The sequence below is a fragment of the Zea mays genome, chromosome 8 (assembly GCF_902167145.1).
Source record: "Zea mays cultivar B73 chromosome 8, Zm-B73-REFERENCE-NAM-5.0, whole genome shotgun sequence".
Lineage (NCBI taxonomy): Eukaryota > Viridiplantae > Streptophyta > Magnoliopsida > Poales > Poaceae > Zea > Zea mays.
This window is the reverse complement of record NC_050103.1, coordinates 65,928,898-65,944,479: the sequence shown is the minus strand read 5'-3', so window position 1 is coordinate 65,944,479 and position 15,582 is coordinate 65,928,898. Positions and strand designations below refer to the sequence as shown.

The window sequence follows — 15,582 nt, the reverse complement described above, 5'->3', positions numbered from 1 at the left end:
ACACCAAAAAGAGGTCGGTGTGCATCATCATCGATCGCGTGCTTTTAATTTTATTGATTAGTTGCATCACATGCATATATGGAGATCTCGATCCATCCATTAATAGAGTGTTTGGTTTGAGGAATCAAACCATCCAAAATGAGGTGGTGCATTATGAGTTCATTCCTCAAATTTGGTGGAATGACTCAATTCCTCATATTAGTACTAACTAACTAACTATAAGGAATGAGGTGGTGATGTGGATCAACTCATTCTATTCCACAAACCAAACAAAAATAGTAAGGAGTGAGAAGATGATAGACTAGTTCATTCCTCAAACCAAACACCCCATAACCGTATCGTATCGTCATATTTCCTCCTTTATCTAAGCAAGGTAGCTCGATCGACCTAGTAGTGATCGTCAGCAAGAAATATTGCTTGCTTACTCATCATAACATTGATCCATGGGTTGTTAGTTACTTAGTCTTATATATACATGGCATCACATGTAGTACTTGCACGTTCGTTGGACGCCGCGAGCGCGAGGGTTTATCCAACTGACGATGTGGCACTTTTATTGTTATTATTATTCACTCTTCAGGCATCATATATACGTCGTAGACGCACTAACACACTTCAGGGCCGGCTTGCTTCTATTCCGGTGCATGATCAGATAGATATGCAGATAGATTACGCACGAGATCTCTCATAAAAAGAAAAAGGAGTACGTAGTGTTTGTTTCTTTCCAACGTGGGCACGCAGCAGATAACAATCATTTGGCGCACATTAACTTGGCCGTGATTTTCAAATGAAATTCTCTAGCAGCGCTGCTCTTTTGACCATTAATATTAGACGGTGGTGATGCGGCCGGCCGGCCATGCGGGTCCGTGTGCATCGTTCCTCACGGCAATAACTAGGAGTGGTGTGGTGTTCTGCGTTTTGTTTACAACACAGTTGCAGGGACTACGTACTGTAGCCGTGGCTTAATGGCATGTCCATTTAACATCCCATCTTTTGAGAGTTTGTGTCTCTATCTCAATTAAGCTTTCACACTTTATTTATTACTTACATGCTAGGCTAGTTATAGAACTTGAGCATATATTGCACATTAACTCTTATGCGACAGAGATAGCAACTCATCAAGCAGCAAACATGTAGATGGATGCATATATATAGATAGATTACTTTCTTAGGTAAAAATTAGAGGCCTTAGTTATTAATAAGTAGATTTTTAGGTTGCCTGATTCTCCTCCACCCCTTTCTCAGGTGTCATAGGTCCTTCAAGTGATTGCAGATAAGAACCTCAGACAGTCAGGCTGTCAAAGCATGTTATTATGTTTAGGGTGCAGGTGGACGTACTCACTTAACTGATGACGAGTAGGTGTTGCTTCTCCAACCAAAGACATGTCCACATATGTTTAGGGTGCAGGTGGACTAGTACGTATATATACATCCAATTCCAATCCGATCGTCGTATATAGCGCGCGCGCGTGGTTGCGTAGGCGTTACAAAATCGAGACGTATCATCGCTGCATTATATTGACCTAGGATTACAGTAAAGATTCTTCTATTTTTTTTTTTGAGTACATTCCACCTGATTGGATGCCTGAGCACGCCGAGCCACGCTCGCAGGAGCTTGGCCGACCGGGTACGCCAGATTCCGCCGTATGCGTAGATACACCTAAATAGTCTCAAAATGACTTATTTTGTATCTACTCATACAGGTCGGGTCTTCCTTATACAGTCAACCAAACACACGCTTATACAAAGTCAACGCATGTAGTGGCTCAGAACAAGACGATGCGAGCAACCAATCAAGCCAATTGTGGTGCTGATAGTACATCTCTACGTCTACAGGGATGCTTGCTTGTCATGCGTGAGTCGGTCAGTGTTGGCTCCACTTGCGCCCTAAACTACTGCTAGCCGTCGTCGTTGACCTTGACCTCGGGCTGCGATGCTGCGAGGTTAAAAGGTCATTTGCAGGGGGGGGAAAGAATTGAATCGCATCGTTTGCTTGTACTTATGCGTGTGTGGTAACATGAGTGAGACACTACCGGCCGTATCCGTCGTCGTCTAGCTCACATCGATCTCAACTAAACTGGATCTCTCAACTGTCGGTAAAGAGAGTGCAGATCGAGGTAGACAAGTAGCTCTTATAGCTAGTTGTTTCAAACAAATGCGAATCTGACATTTTGTTCCCACTGCCAAGCGCGTCTGTTGGTATTGGTAGAAGTAAACTTTGACCGAGTATCGTCATGCATGTGGCGAGTTGCATCGTCGTCATGCATATGCCGCGTTGCTGTGTCGATCGGTCGTCGTCGTCACCTCGCCGACGTCACGCTCTTGCACGGCGTTTCAGGCGAGTCCGACAACCGCGTGGAGGTGGAGGACTGAGGAGCGAAGCAACCAGAGCATCGGTCTCCGTGCCACAATAATTAAGCTCTCTTTGCATGTTCTTGCAAGCGCTTGGATCTCTCTCGCAGCAACTCATTAGCTCTACGCCTCTACCCCGTTCCATTCGGTCTAAGACACTCGGCAAAGGCTATTTTACACTCGGCAAAGGCTTTGCCGAGTGTAACACTCGGCTAAGATTTCATCGGCAAAGGGTTCTTTGCCGAGTACTTTTTTTCGACACTCGGCAAAGACTTTGCCGAGTGTCAAAAATCACTCGGCAAATTAAGAAACGAAAAAATTAAAAAAAACAGCAAAACATTTTTTAAATTATAGAAACAACTCTCCAACCCTACCCTATTACCTTACCCGTTCCCTATCATTTTTCACTATTATTTTAAATCAAACTTATATGTTTTGTAAATGGTGAGATTCGAACTCGCAACTTCTCTCTCGCGCATACCCTCCTATACCACTACACTACTACACCAATTATGTTTATATTACGATTTCCATTCCCCATGTACTATAACAAATCGAGAGTAATTTGATTATTTAAGGCACTAAATGAGTTCATTTGAAAATGTGACCAACTATAAAGTTGCATAACTTTTTGAGATCTAAAAGTTTTATTTTAATAGTTTCTACATCCGAGACCGTTTATAAAATTTGAATTTTAAATTTAAAAACTTCACACGAAATTTTCAATGATAAGATGATTTCAAATCAAAAAATTGTCAACTACAAAGTTTCATTACATTTCAAGACCTACAACTTTTATTTTGGTGGTTTTTCCATCCGAGACAGTTTGAAAAATTCAAATTTCAAAATTCAAACATAGTTTTGCATAACAAGATGATTTCAAACTAAAACATTGTCAACTACAAAGTTTCATAACTCTTCAATACCTACAACTTTCATGTTGGTGGTTTTTTCTTTCGAAGTCATTTTCAAAATTCAAATTTTAAATTTTTAAAATTCAGACGTAGTTTTCGTTGACAATATGACTTCAAATGAAAAAGTTGTCAACTATAAACTTCTATAACTTCTCAAGATCTACAAAGTTTATTTTGGTTGTTTGGTAATTTGTTTATCTCAGATGATGGTTCTAACAATATGCACAAATTCTATACGTCTCTCTCGTAGTTTCATAAACTACGAGAGAGATATAGATTTTATGAACAAATTTATTTTTATTTTGTCATATGAAGAAATGTTCAATATATAAATTGTACATCATGATGAGTTATACAAATTTGTAGTTGAAAACTTTTTCATTTGAATTAATTTACTATTTTAAAATGTGATTTTTATATTGTCTTTGCCTAGTGTTGGAGAAAAAACACTCGGCAAATAGCTCTTTGCCGAGTGTTGTATTTGTGACACTCGGCAAAGAGTCCTTTGCCGAGTGTCAAAAAAAGACACTCGGCAAAGAAACTCTTTGCCGAGTGTCAAAAATAAAACACTCGGCAAAGAGCTTATTCGCCGAGTGTTTTATTTTACCGAGGGTTTTTTGCGTGACACTCGGCAAAGAGCTCTTTGCCGAGTGCCCGAAATAAAACAATCGGCAAAGAATATGACACTCGGCAAAGAGTCAAATTCCGGTAGTGTGAGCGGCGGCCCAGCACAACACACTACTTACTATACATGGCGGGCCGAGACAGCCGCTATCAGGCTGCACTCTTCGCTAACCTGCTTCGTTGATGGTAAAGCCCTGCGTGATTGCATGCCCACTTCCTCTCACTCTCTAACAATTCATCTACAACGGTAAAACTATGGTCCTGTATAGACTGCTTTAGCTCCTAAAGATATGGTAGACTGGGTCATCAGATGCTCTCTGAAAAATCGTGCTAAGAGGTGATCCAAATAATCAACGCCTTAAGCCAAAGGGGTCATCCGATTCACAAGCCGGCTCCCCTCCCCTGCTATCAATCAATTCTGTCTAAACCAGCAGGCCATGCCGGCTAAGCTAGCTGGCTCTACGCTAGGCCCTAAATAATAACCGCCCTAACCTGTCAGAAACTCGATAACGTCGATACGGACTAAAGTCAGATAACAGTGCAGTTGCGTATATGTCAAGAATCATATCGTGTGCGACAGAATTGGTGTGGGGCTTGACTTCTTTGGACCTTGATCAAAGTCTAAAAGACTGCCTTTGTAATGCGATGGTGTTTATGAGCTAAGTCCCCATCTTTATACTCCTTCCGAAATTTTTTACTTACGTTGTTTAGTTCATACTTGAACTGCACAACGACAAATATAACAACAAAAAACGGAGATATTATATAACATGGTCTCTCCGACAATTTGTCTGGATGCTATGACGAAAACAAAAGGGGAATGAACACAATAAGGCTTTGTTCGGTTGGGCCGGTATTGGTCTGAATCAGAATGAAAACCCTATGGAACAAATCCACTTGGTTGAAATCCCGGCCCATACAAAAACAACATTCGTTTATGCCCGCTCGGGCCTCAACCCCGGTCCATCCCGGTCGTTCCCACCTCATCCCGGCCTGGAAACAATACCCGTCTCGGCGGCGTGGAAAGAAAGCACGCGAAGAGAGCGCTGTAGTGCACGGGCGGCGGCTACGGCACAGAAGGGCAGCAGCACAAGATCCAGCTGCACGAGATCCGGCGGCGGCATCTACACTGGCTGACCGGCGTCCACAAGGGGAGCGCCACTGGCTGACCGGCGCTATCTTTACGGTGTCTGCTTCTCTCCGGTAGCACTCACGTCCTCCTCTCCTTTTCATCTCATGCATCTGCTCTTGCTGCATCTCGTGCATCTGCCCCTGGTGCCTCTGCCTGACGGTGCTGTTGGAGGTGGCGAGTGGGGGCTACGGCTACGGCGCCCCTGCACCTGCTGCTACCCCTGCGCGCGGGCCTCTGCTTGACGGTGCTGTTGGAGGTGGCGAGTGGCCGTAGAGCTCGTCAAGGCGCTGCAACATGCCATGACCTGGTTCACCTCCAAGATCCCATGCTGAGTGTCGAGTGCCGATTTCAGTTCATCCTAGTGCCAGCAGTTGTCCCCTTCTAGATGGCGAGTGTCGAGTGCCGATTTCAACAGATCCCCCACCAGACCCCTTCTCCAGATCTATCTTCCTGTAGGATGAACTGCATCTTGCTGCCTGGTTGGCAGCTGGAGAAGTAAAAGCACATGCATCTTCCTGCTTTTCTGCATTAAGTTTTGGACTGAGCCGAATACTCTGTTTGTGTATTAATTTTTTGCGCTTCCTGTTCATCCTCACAGCAATGTTTTTTTGACAACGAGCCTGGGCGGGCTTCCAATGCAGATAGAGAGCGCAATGTTTTTTTAAGATGAGGAAGGTGCACGTGCATGGTGGTAATCTCCGGCTTCCAGAAGAAGAGCCTGTTGAACCAGCTTCTTCCATCCTATTAGCTTTTCATAAGAGAATTTATATCCTTAGTTTGGTGTGTGGGTTTTTGAGTGAAAAATTATAGAGCAAGCCATGATGAGCGAAGATCTGTCTTCCACTGAAAGCACACTTGCCGCTAAGAATAAAATCAGTATATTTTTTTTTCTAAATCATGTATATTTTTTGATGACTTGTAGTACTGTAGTATAATAAACAACTCTCATGTTCAGTGCACCTTTTAGTGCATCTGTTTGAAACGTGTACTGAACATTACAACACCGGTTTGATTGTAGTAACTGGTTTCGTTACTTACTAAACCTAAATTAATGTCAGTTGCTACGAGTTATAGAAGCTTTAATCATTTGTTCTAAAATTATTATATTTCTAGATTATTCCTGCACCGGTTCGAGTTGGAGAAGACGAACTTCCACCGTCTTGGGATCCAATATCATCTCCTTTAGGTACATGTTATATCCTATAAGGTGTTCAAGGACTCTGACAATCGACAGATATTCTTGAGTACATGTAATAATGATAGAGAGGCTGCATTAATGTGGTTGAGGGATGAGATGGCTTAGCAGGTATACCTAAGGTTAACTACGTACTCAATTTTACATACCTTGCATTATTTCATATTTTAGATCAGCAAACAGTATGTTGCTATAATTATTTCGTATTTTGCAATTCTTGGAAGGCAAATAGTATTTTGCTACAATTTTACATACCAGCAATATGTATGCTATGTGTGTAATAAGCTTCTGAATAGTGGTACCACATATATTTTCACTAATGAATACATTTTCAGTAATGACCATTAGCTTTCTCATACCTGCATTTCAGTGATGAATATCTTAGTATCAATATCAGCCTTCTCTCTTTTGTTTTGGGTGAAAGCTTAGTTTTTTTGCTCTTTATTGAGTCATATGGCATATACTAAATTGTAAATTTGGTTCTACCGTGAGATGTGTGGTTTACCTTGCTTAAATTGTTATAGTTGCTGATATGTATTTTTAATGACATTTTTCTTTTTTATGGCAGTTCTAGACTTCGAGGGGTCGAGTTATGTCTTCTCAATGAGTTTTATGTACTTGTTCTATCAAAGAGTGAGATGAATCATTATATAGATCTATGATCTCGTCATGTTTAATACACTGGAAATGTATTCTTTTGCAACTTATTAGTGTTAACAGAACATGAGATAATTGTGCAGGTTATTTGAAAAGGCATTAATATTGAGCTGACTGAAAATTTTTATTTTGATATTATTGTGGTTGTTTAAAATCACATGTTCAGTGCACCTGTTTGAAATGTGTACTGAACGTTAGGGCACCTGTTTTGAGTTATTTTGAGGCTGGTATTTTCTCTATCCCTAGATTAACCGAACAACATTTTAGTGCCAGGGATTACAATCTGAAGGGGATTATACACCCAAGGGGTTTAAGTGATAGGAGAGGATTAACTCAATCCCTCCTTGGAATGAATCCCTCTCTGAAACGTATCCACGTGAACCGAACATGGCCTAAGAAAAGGGAAAAATAAAAAGATAATAAACACAGTAAGGAAAAAAAATGCATTTTCTGTAAAATAATAATGAGCACAGTGGAAAAATAAAAAGGAGAATAAATACGATAAGAGGAAAATACGCATTTTCAGTAAAATAAGAATGAGAACACTGGAAAATAAAAATATAATTAACACAGAAAGAAACTAGAAATGAAAAAAAATACAAAAACCAAATGAACACAGCAAGGAAAAAAAATAAAATAAATGCGGTGAGCGTGGATCGAACACGCGACCTTCAGATCTTCAGTCTGACGCTCTCCCAACTGAGCTATCCCCGCTTTTGTGTTTTGCTTGTATATTGTGCTTTCTATTGGTAACGTGACATGTTGTATTCCATGCATATGTACCGGAGTTGAAGGACAGTAGCGTACTGGTTATTAGGAACCTCGCCGTCGTAATTCGGAGCAGCACTGATTGACGAGGTTTAAATAAAAGGTCCATTTTATTTTTAAAAATAAAAACTTTTTATGCTCACCTAGCAATAACATATACTCCTTATATACTAAAATATAATTCCGTGACTAAAGCTACTTTAATTTATCAACTTATGAACTATATTTTGAGACGAGAGGGTATATTATATTGATACAGGGAAATATATTATATGCACAAGATCCCGTTCGTATATAAGTACAAAAAGTCAATCCAAATCTTTGCCTAACAACATGGATGTGATACACTATTTTTCTTATTAGGCTTTCTCCAACAATGATCTATATAAGGTCCTAAATGCTAAATATAGCGGTTTGAAGGCTTCTTTTCGTCTCGAGCAACAACCTATAAACTGCTAGAATCAAGGCAATACATCCACTACACTGTGTCCTGTTTTGTGGTTATAGTGGAAGATATAAGAGTTTTTAAAAGTAAGGTATGGCTGATGCCACACTAAGCCATAATGGCTCCTCCGCCACTGCTTATAAATCGTGAGGTAAAATATAGGAGCACTAGCGCGTCGCTGGTCGCAACCACTAGCACGTGCAATAACTCCATGCAGCTGTAGGACCCGTCCGTGAACCACCCCTCCGACGAGTATTTCTCGTGTTTGATTTTAGTAGAGTAATAATTTGAAGTATATATGTATAATTTGGAGAAAATGTTCTGGTACATTGTTTTTTATGAATTAATCCATTTTTGTTGTACAACAACGAAATAATATATAATACAAAATTCCAGTACATTTTCTCCTAAATAGGAGCGATGGGCATTTTCTCCATTGAATGAAAATGTATTGTAAGAAGTATTTTAATTTCATAAAATACACGTTTCAAATTTTGTAAATTTTGTAATAGTTGAAAGGGAATTTAACAAACAAGATTATGAATTTTGGTAACACTGTATATATAGAGGGCCGAATTTAGAGAACATTGATGGAGTTAAAAAAATATAGAGTACGAAATTTTTTAGGGAGTGCTGTAAAGAAAAAAAAATTAATTTAGAGGATGGAATTTAGACAACGTTGCTGGAGACACCCTTACCCGAAGCTACGTATTCCGACAGAATATCTCAGCTGAAAGTCGTTGGAGATGTGTGTTGTGGTTCACTGATGAGCATCAGCATCAGCAATTAGCCCCTGGTTCATCTGGTTGCATTGTATCGTGGCGGAAATGGTGATGGTGCCTCGATCGCCACTGTACTCATAGGCAGCTTCCGTTTACTTCAACAGGGGTTTTGTTCTTGAAAAATAGATATATAAAATTCCAGGGAAAACGGTAGTGCTAGGCTATTGCTGGTACTTGCCTCCTCTTTTTTTTCAACGTTGTTTCGCTTTGCTTAGGTTACACTTCTTCATGCCATCTTTTCTTTTTAATTATTTTTTCCTTTTGAAAATAAACATTTTAAAATTTTCTCCTCGTCGCCTACTATATTTGACTTGGATCGTCTGACCTGCCAGTGTTTAGGTGGTCGTTTTCGTCGTCTTCTCCAGCCAGCTAGGTATAGGTCATGGCACGCGATAATGTTTTCTCTACTACCCTTCCCTCCTCTCAATTCGTTGACCTCACGAACACCGGAAGGCCGGAACCCGTCACCACGCCTTACCATTTATCCTGTAGTCAAATACAGGACCAGATTTGAGTTTCGAAATTTACACACGGACGGAGCGCAATCTCAACTCGACACCTAGAGCACTGCGCAAATTTTCAGAGTTTTTTTTTCCAAAGTACGGTTTTTTTATCATTACTCCATTTCCAATGTTTTAGGAGGAACAGAGCCCATACGCAACAGGGCAAACAGTACATTTCTGAGCTGCGACCACTTTCCCTTTCGGAAATGATATACGTCAGACTCCTGTGTTTGATCAACGGTGGTCAATATTTTTGATATAGAAGCTACGAACCGGTGCACCACTTGATGGCCCCGATCGGACGCACGTCGTACTGCGGGGTCGTACACATCGTTCTTACCCTTTCCTTTCAGTTCAGGGGTGACATCCTAACTAAGATCTTATTCGATTATAGGTAAGTGCCCGTACGTTGCAACGAAAATCTATAATATTATGATAACTTATGTATAAATATGTACTATATTTTTATGAGAAAATATTTCGTAACCCTTTGTGATTCTAGTCATGCATAAATTTTGTTATTTTAATCTAGCTATTTCACCACTACATAGTGCAATATTGTGCGTTGCAACGGTATACAGATTATTCGATAAGATGTTGGTACAAAACAGATACATGATAATCATCGACCTCAATATCTAAACAATTCTTTGGCAACAACTAATCTCCACTACTATAAAGCATCATCTACCAAAACCTACATAGCTGTCTATTGCATCCCTATCTACAATTCCATAATTACATAGTCCATTTGTTTCCTCCCACATACAACCAACAATAATATAATCAAACTTCCTTTCACAATCTCTATGCCAGCACCATTAACCTAGTGGTTTTCTCCGATATCACAAACAACAAAGGAAGGTTGGACCATTAACCCAGTTACTTTCTCCGATACCACTATCTGAAAAGGAAGGTTGGACGACGCGATTGATGTCTTCAGACGAGGGGTCGCATGGAAGCCGAAGCACGAGCAGAAAGTCGTAGCGTGGTCTATGACAAGGAGCGATGATAAAATATATTGATATGCCAAAACACTAATTGTTATTCTATACTTTTGTTCGCATCACTAAAAGTAGATGTTTACATACCTTAAAAGATATATATATATATATATATATATATAAAGTTGTACCTGTGCTTTGTCATTGATAAAAAAATAATAAATATGTAGCGATATTAATCATCATCTCAAATAAAAACATGTTGATTCCATAATCGGACAGTGTATTATATAAGATTTAACAAGAAAATTTAATGTAGTAACCCTAGTTCACTAATAATTATTCAGATTACCAATAATATCTCTATCTATGAGTGCGGGTCGCATGGTGTTGTGCTAATCGGGAACAACGTAAGTGCTTTACTCTCTCGAGAAACCAATCAACGCAGCCAAATCCTTGCCACCGCCTAATCCACTCTGTTAAAGAACTATTATAAAATCACAAAGCCATTCCTAAGAGAGAGAAAATAGACAAAGAATGTTAGTCCTCACGGTCCATAAGCATGCCCATCAGGAGTATGAAAACGTGTGTAAAGACACAAACACATCTATTATTAGAGCAAGTAAGGGTGTATCATGGAGGTCGTTAGTGAAGCAAGTGCTATTGAAATTATCAATCTCAAGGATAGCCTAAATGAATGGGTCACTAAAGTGGGCGATGGTGGTAGTGGAACCACAGCGAGTCAAATAGTGTTTTATCAATTCAATGCTTATTTGGCTACTACAAAAACACAAGAAACACTCCTCCCTACAATAAATTTAAAGTTTGTGATTTTTGTCTGCCAATCTCTGTCCCAAACACTCTACATTTTTAAGCATATGCAATAGTTGGGTTTATGTTTTAAATTTGTCTTAATTGGTTATAATTTTTATATCCTAATGTTGTAATTTGTAAAGCTAAAATGATTATGCTCATATCGATATTAGTTTTGTCGTATAAATGGCATGTGTTATATCCACTCTCTGTTTTCTTGGACGAAATTGCATCAACGTCTCACATACTGATTGCTAATCTTTACATGTCTGAATGGAATAGTAGGGTGCTAGTACAGTAGTAGTACAATTTTTTTTAAATAAACATAATACAGTAGTACTACTTGCTAGAGTAGAACTATAGGACTATATGGCGCAGAAGTGTCTTACAGTTCTTTATCTTTGCTTATGTAGATTTAAGTGACGCAAACTGTAGCTGATGTTTTGATGAGAAAGTTATGATTCAGTCACTCTACAAGGTGAATATACTTCTCGACTGTAACTCAATTCGCTCTATTTAGTCATGTAGAACTTGTCTAGTCTACCACTTCAGTTTTCTGGAACTTATCAATTCAATGCTTATTTGGCTACTACAAAAACATAAGCCAACACTCTAATATACAACAATTTAAGAGATCCAATAATTAAACAAACTATAGCAGTGTACTAAGAAATGCAAACAATACATAATAAACATAGCATTTGCATTGTGAAATTATTGTTGTTGTATAGAAATCATAAATAGAATTCGCCTCCAGTTAAACATTTGCAATGCGAAATTATATTGATGATCACCCTATTGTCTCTATTTCAAGAGAAGCACTGCTGGTGCAAATTGTTCCTAGAGACCGGAGTTAGGGTACTACCAACTAAAATTTGAGAACAAAGCATAGTAAAAGAGATCAGAAAAGACTTCAATTTAAGTTGTAAGAGCAACACTGGACATGCTTCAGATAAGAACTCAAATCGAGTCACACACAGATACATTGAGATAGATGATACAAATTGATTGTAACATACTAATAATAAGCAGTGGTCAAACTGGACCTAAACAGATTAATTGAACTGGGTTGGGATGAGAATTGTACCTACAACGTCCTAGCGGTGAGGTGTGAGGACTCGTTGTCCTCCTCGCTCTTTTGCGTGCGCACTCCTCCTCTAGCTCTAGCCATCTCGCGTCCACACGTATGCCTCCTCTCTCTTTGGACCGCGACAAGCTTCTCCTCAACGGGAACTCTTCTGGCTCCAGCGTCCGCACGCGCTCAGACAAAAATTCGATAATCAGAGAAGCCAGGAGGGAAACTGGGTGTAGCTGGGCAGTGTCGACGAAGTGCCGCATGCTCACCATTTATCATCCTCGGTTGCATTGCCGTGTTAGTCACCGAAATATGTAGTTTTTAGAAAAGCAAATGATAAAGCTAAACATAATAAAATAATCAAGGCTAATCCAGAAAATGGCTACAATTGCTCAGCATTGTTTCGTGCTAAAGGAAATCGCTCATAGCGTCTTGTTGAGATTGGCAACATCATTACTGAAAAGGCATAAATGAGAACATAAAAGTAATTAGCACATTAGATGTGGTGAGTAGTATGAGCAGTGCAGACTCTATGTGATTTGACTATGTTATTCCTTCACTGAGACAAATAATTCCAAGTGGAGATATTGTGCAGATTCATTTTTATTCACAGTTTTTAAGTAGTACTTATAATTTATACTATATTATTTGTACCTGTTGCCTATCAAAATAGGTCTAATATTTTGCAGGACAAAGCAAGCATGTAGGAAAGCTTTGTATAAAGTAGGAAAACATCACGGATAAACAAAAAAAGGCAGGCAGTAAAAGATAAAGAGACTGTAGTACATACTCCATAAAGATGGAATGAAAATTAACCTTTACTTTTTATTGAAACCAAATCGAGCACCAAGGTAAAATGCAACATAAAGTAACCATGCATCACTGTGTGCAACAACCATGGACAACCATTCTTTTTCCTGGATTCCATCTCTTGCAAAGTTTATGCCTAATGTTGGTTCTAGGAGCTCAGGAGACACCTTTTGAGCACGTAAATTTACTTCCCAGCTCTCATTACGAAGCTCATACCGGCACAAGTTTTCTACTTCTGCAAAAGAGAACACTTGGTCATGCTAAGTCAAAGAAATATATATATGTGGTAATTATTAATAACATGGTCAGTAGACACCTTATTACGATAAAGGAGATGAAAATGATTAGAATTTAGACATGGTTTAACTCAGTTATCTAAAAATGTTCACTTCACATTTACATTCAAATAAGACAAATAAACAGGTAACCTTCCAAGGACACTTGAGTAAACACCATATCAAGATAATCATTATCTCCCTAAAAATAAGAAATGTTAAACAATAATTTAACAAAGGCTTCAACAGCTACAATTACAGTTTACACAGACCCTCCAAATATGATGGACATATAAGCTCTGTCTACAGAGAGCAAGAATAGAAGTGTATGCAAATCAGAAAGAGAGCACAGACTGTACGCAACTGGAAAGCCATCAAGCTAGACCATTTATTCATAAGATTAAAAGAAATCTAGGCCATAAGGCCATGTGTACCCGTCCATTTGACTGAGCTTCTTCCAAACTCCAAGCTTCAGATCTCTGTACACTCTCTGATTCCTCATGATGGAACGACCACGATACAATAATTCATTGTGTATGCAACAATGCATTCAATGAGTAAATAAAGTTGATTAAAATGTATGCAATATAACCAAGAAAAAATGGCCAAGTAACACGAATACACTTCATTGCTTGAACAAAGATCAATATTATGAATATAAAACTTTTTATTCAGAAGCTATATCTCTAAGCAAGCTTGCATCATGCTCCCTTGAATCAAAATGTCATTTCTATGTTTCACCCAAAATTAGCTACAAGTGTTGATCAGTTACAACTCCCAAAAATGATAACTACTCAGAGAGCACCTTACCTTGTCGGCATTTCCTCTAGTAGCTGTTGAAACCACCTGCCTCCCTCCCTACACCACTGTTAGGCCCATCCCCACCCGCGGCAACCTCAGCCGCCACCCCCATGGTCTCGCCTCGCTGTGGCATGAGAAGATGGGCGCCTGCTCTAGAGGCCTCGCATGATCGATGTTCGGTCTAACCATGACAAGGGACAGCGTCCTAGCCGTGCCGATGTGCCGCGATCAGGTGCTGATGCATTGTGACTAACATAGAGCCACAGAGGCAACCCTTGAGGCGGCGACTGCTCTCCTCGAGGATGACTGGGGTGGAAGGCTGGAGCGCTAGGGTTTGGTGCTTGCGCGTTGTGGGAGGAGTGTTGGTGGGCGTAGACGCTGACGACGAAGCCGAGTGCGCCTTTCAGTTCCCAAGCTCGTTGTCGATGTCGCAGCGGCGACAGATCTGTAGTGGAAGGGAGAGGCGGTGGCGGTGGAAGCACCATGTGCTCGACACTTCTCCCCATCCAACGCAACAACACAAAATGAACCCCCAAGGTAGAATCGCAACGAGATTGATTCTACAGCGCGCTTATACCTACTACGGGCACATCTTCGGCGACTGCATCCTAGAACCTCATAAGGTCGGGGGCGGTGATGTCGCCGCTGGCATGGAGTTGGGGAAGGAGCCGTCAGGTGCTACTTCGTGGTCAAGCGCGCCTCGGAGGCCGTCACCCTGGGCGCCGATGATTTCCTCAGCTCCTGCTTCGATGTGGCCGACCTCGACCTAGCATGTCGATGTGGCCTAGAGAGGTCGCGCGCGTACAGCGCCGCCCTCCACGACTTGCGCCTCCTCCTCCATTATGGTTTGTGCCAGAGTGATTGCCCTAAACCTAGATAGCTTGGAAAGAAGGGGAGGAAGAATCGCGAGGGGCGGAGCAACGGTCGCGACGTCGATGTCGACGTGGAGAGTGGAGGACGGCGACGCAAAGGCGTGGGGCTAGGAGTGGGCGGGAGCGACCGCGGCTAGGGTTTTGCGTTGCGTGCGGTTGAGGAGATTCGTGCACTCGATGGCGGAGACGACATGGGGTACTGGCAGTTGGGATCAATCGAGGGAAGGACCGAAGGAGGAGACTTCGGGCGAAGATCGTGGGAATCTGGATGTACGGGACACAATATTATGGTGGAGATGAGTAGTAGAACCACGTAAATGGTAAAGGGAGAAAGATTGTTTTTTCTCACAAAGAAGCATAGTTGGTGGAGTGGTTTGAAGGGTTGAGTTATGTTGCTGATTCAGCACATCTTGGGTTCGATCCCTCAGTCTGTCTCATATTTGATTCAGCACATCTTGGGTTCGATCCCTCAGTCTATCTCATATTTGATTCAGCACATCTTAGGTTCGATCCCTCAGTCTGTATCATATTTGTGTTCTACTATGATAAAAAAGACGTATTATTTAGCCACAATAGCATTCGAGAGTGAAGCTTTGGAGAAGATCGAATATAAGCATATT

General features: G+C 40.6%; 1 non-coding gene across 1 annotated transcript; it reads right to left on the bottom strand.

Moving 5' to 3' along the window:
• Positions 1-7,515: 7,515 nt before the first annotated feature.
• TRNAF-GAA (transfer RNA phenylalanine (anticodon GAA)) lies at positions 7,516-7,588 on the bottom strand. Its single transcript has one exon. It is a non-coding gene; the product is annotated as a tRNA-Phe (tRNA).
• Between the last annotated feature and the right edge of the window lie 7,994 nt (positions 7,589-15,582).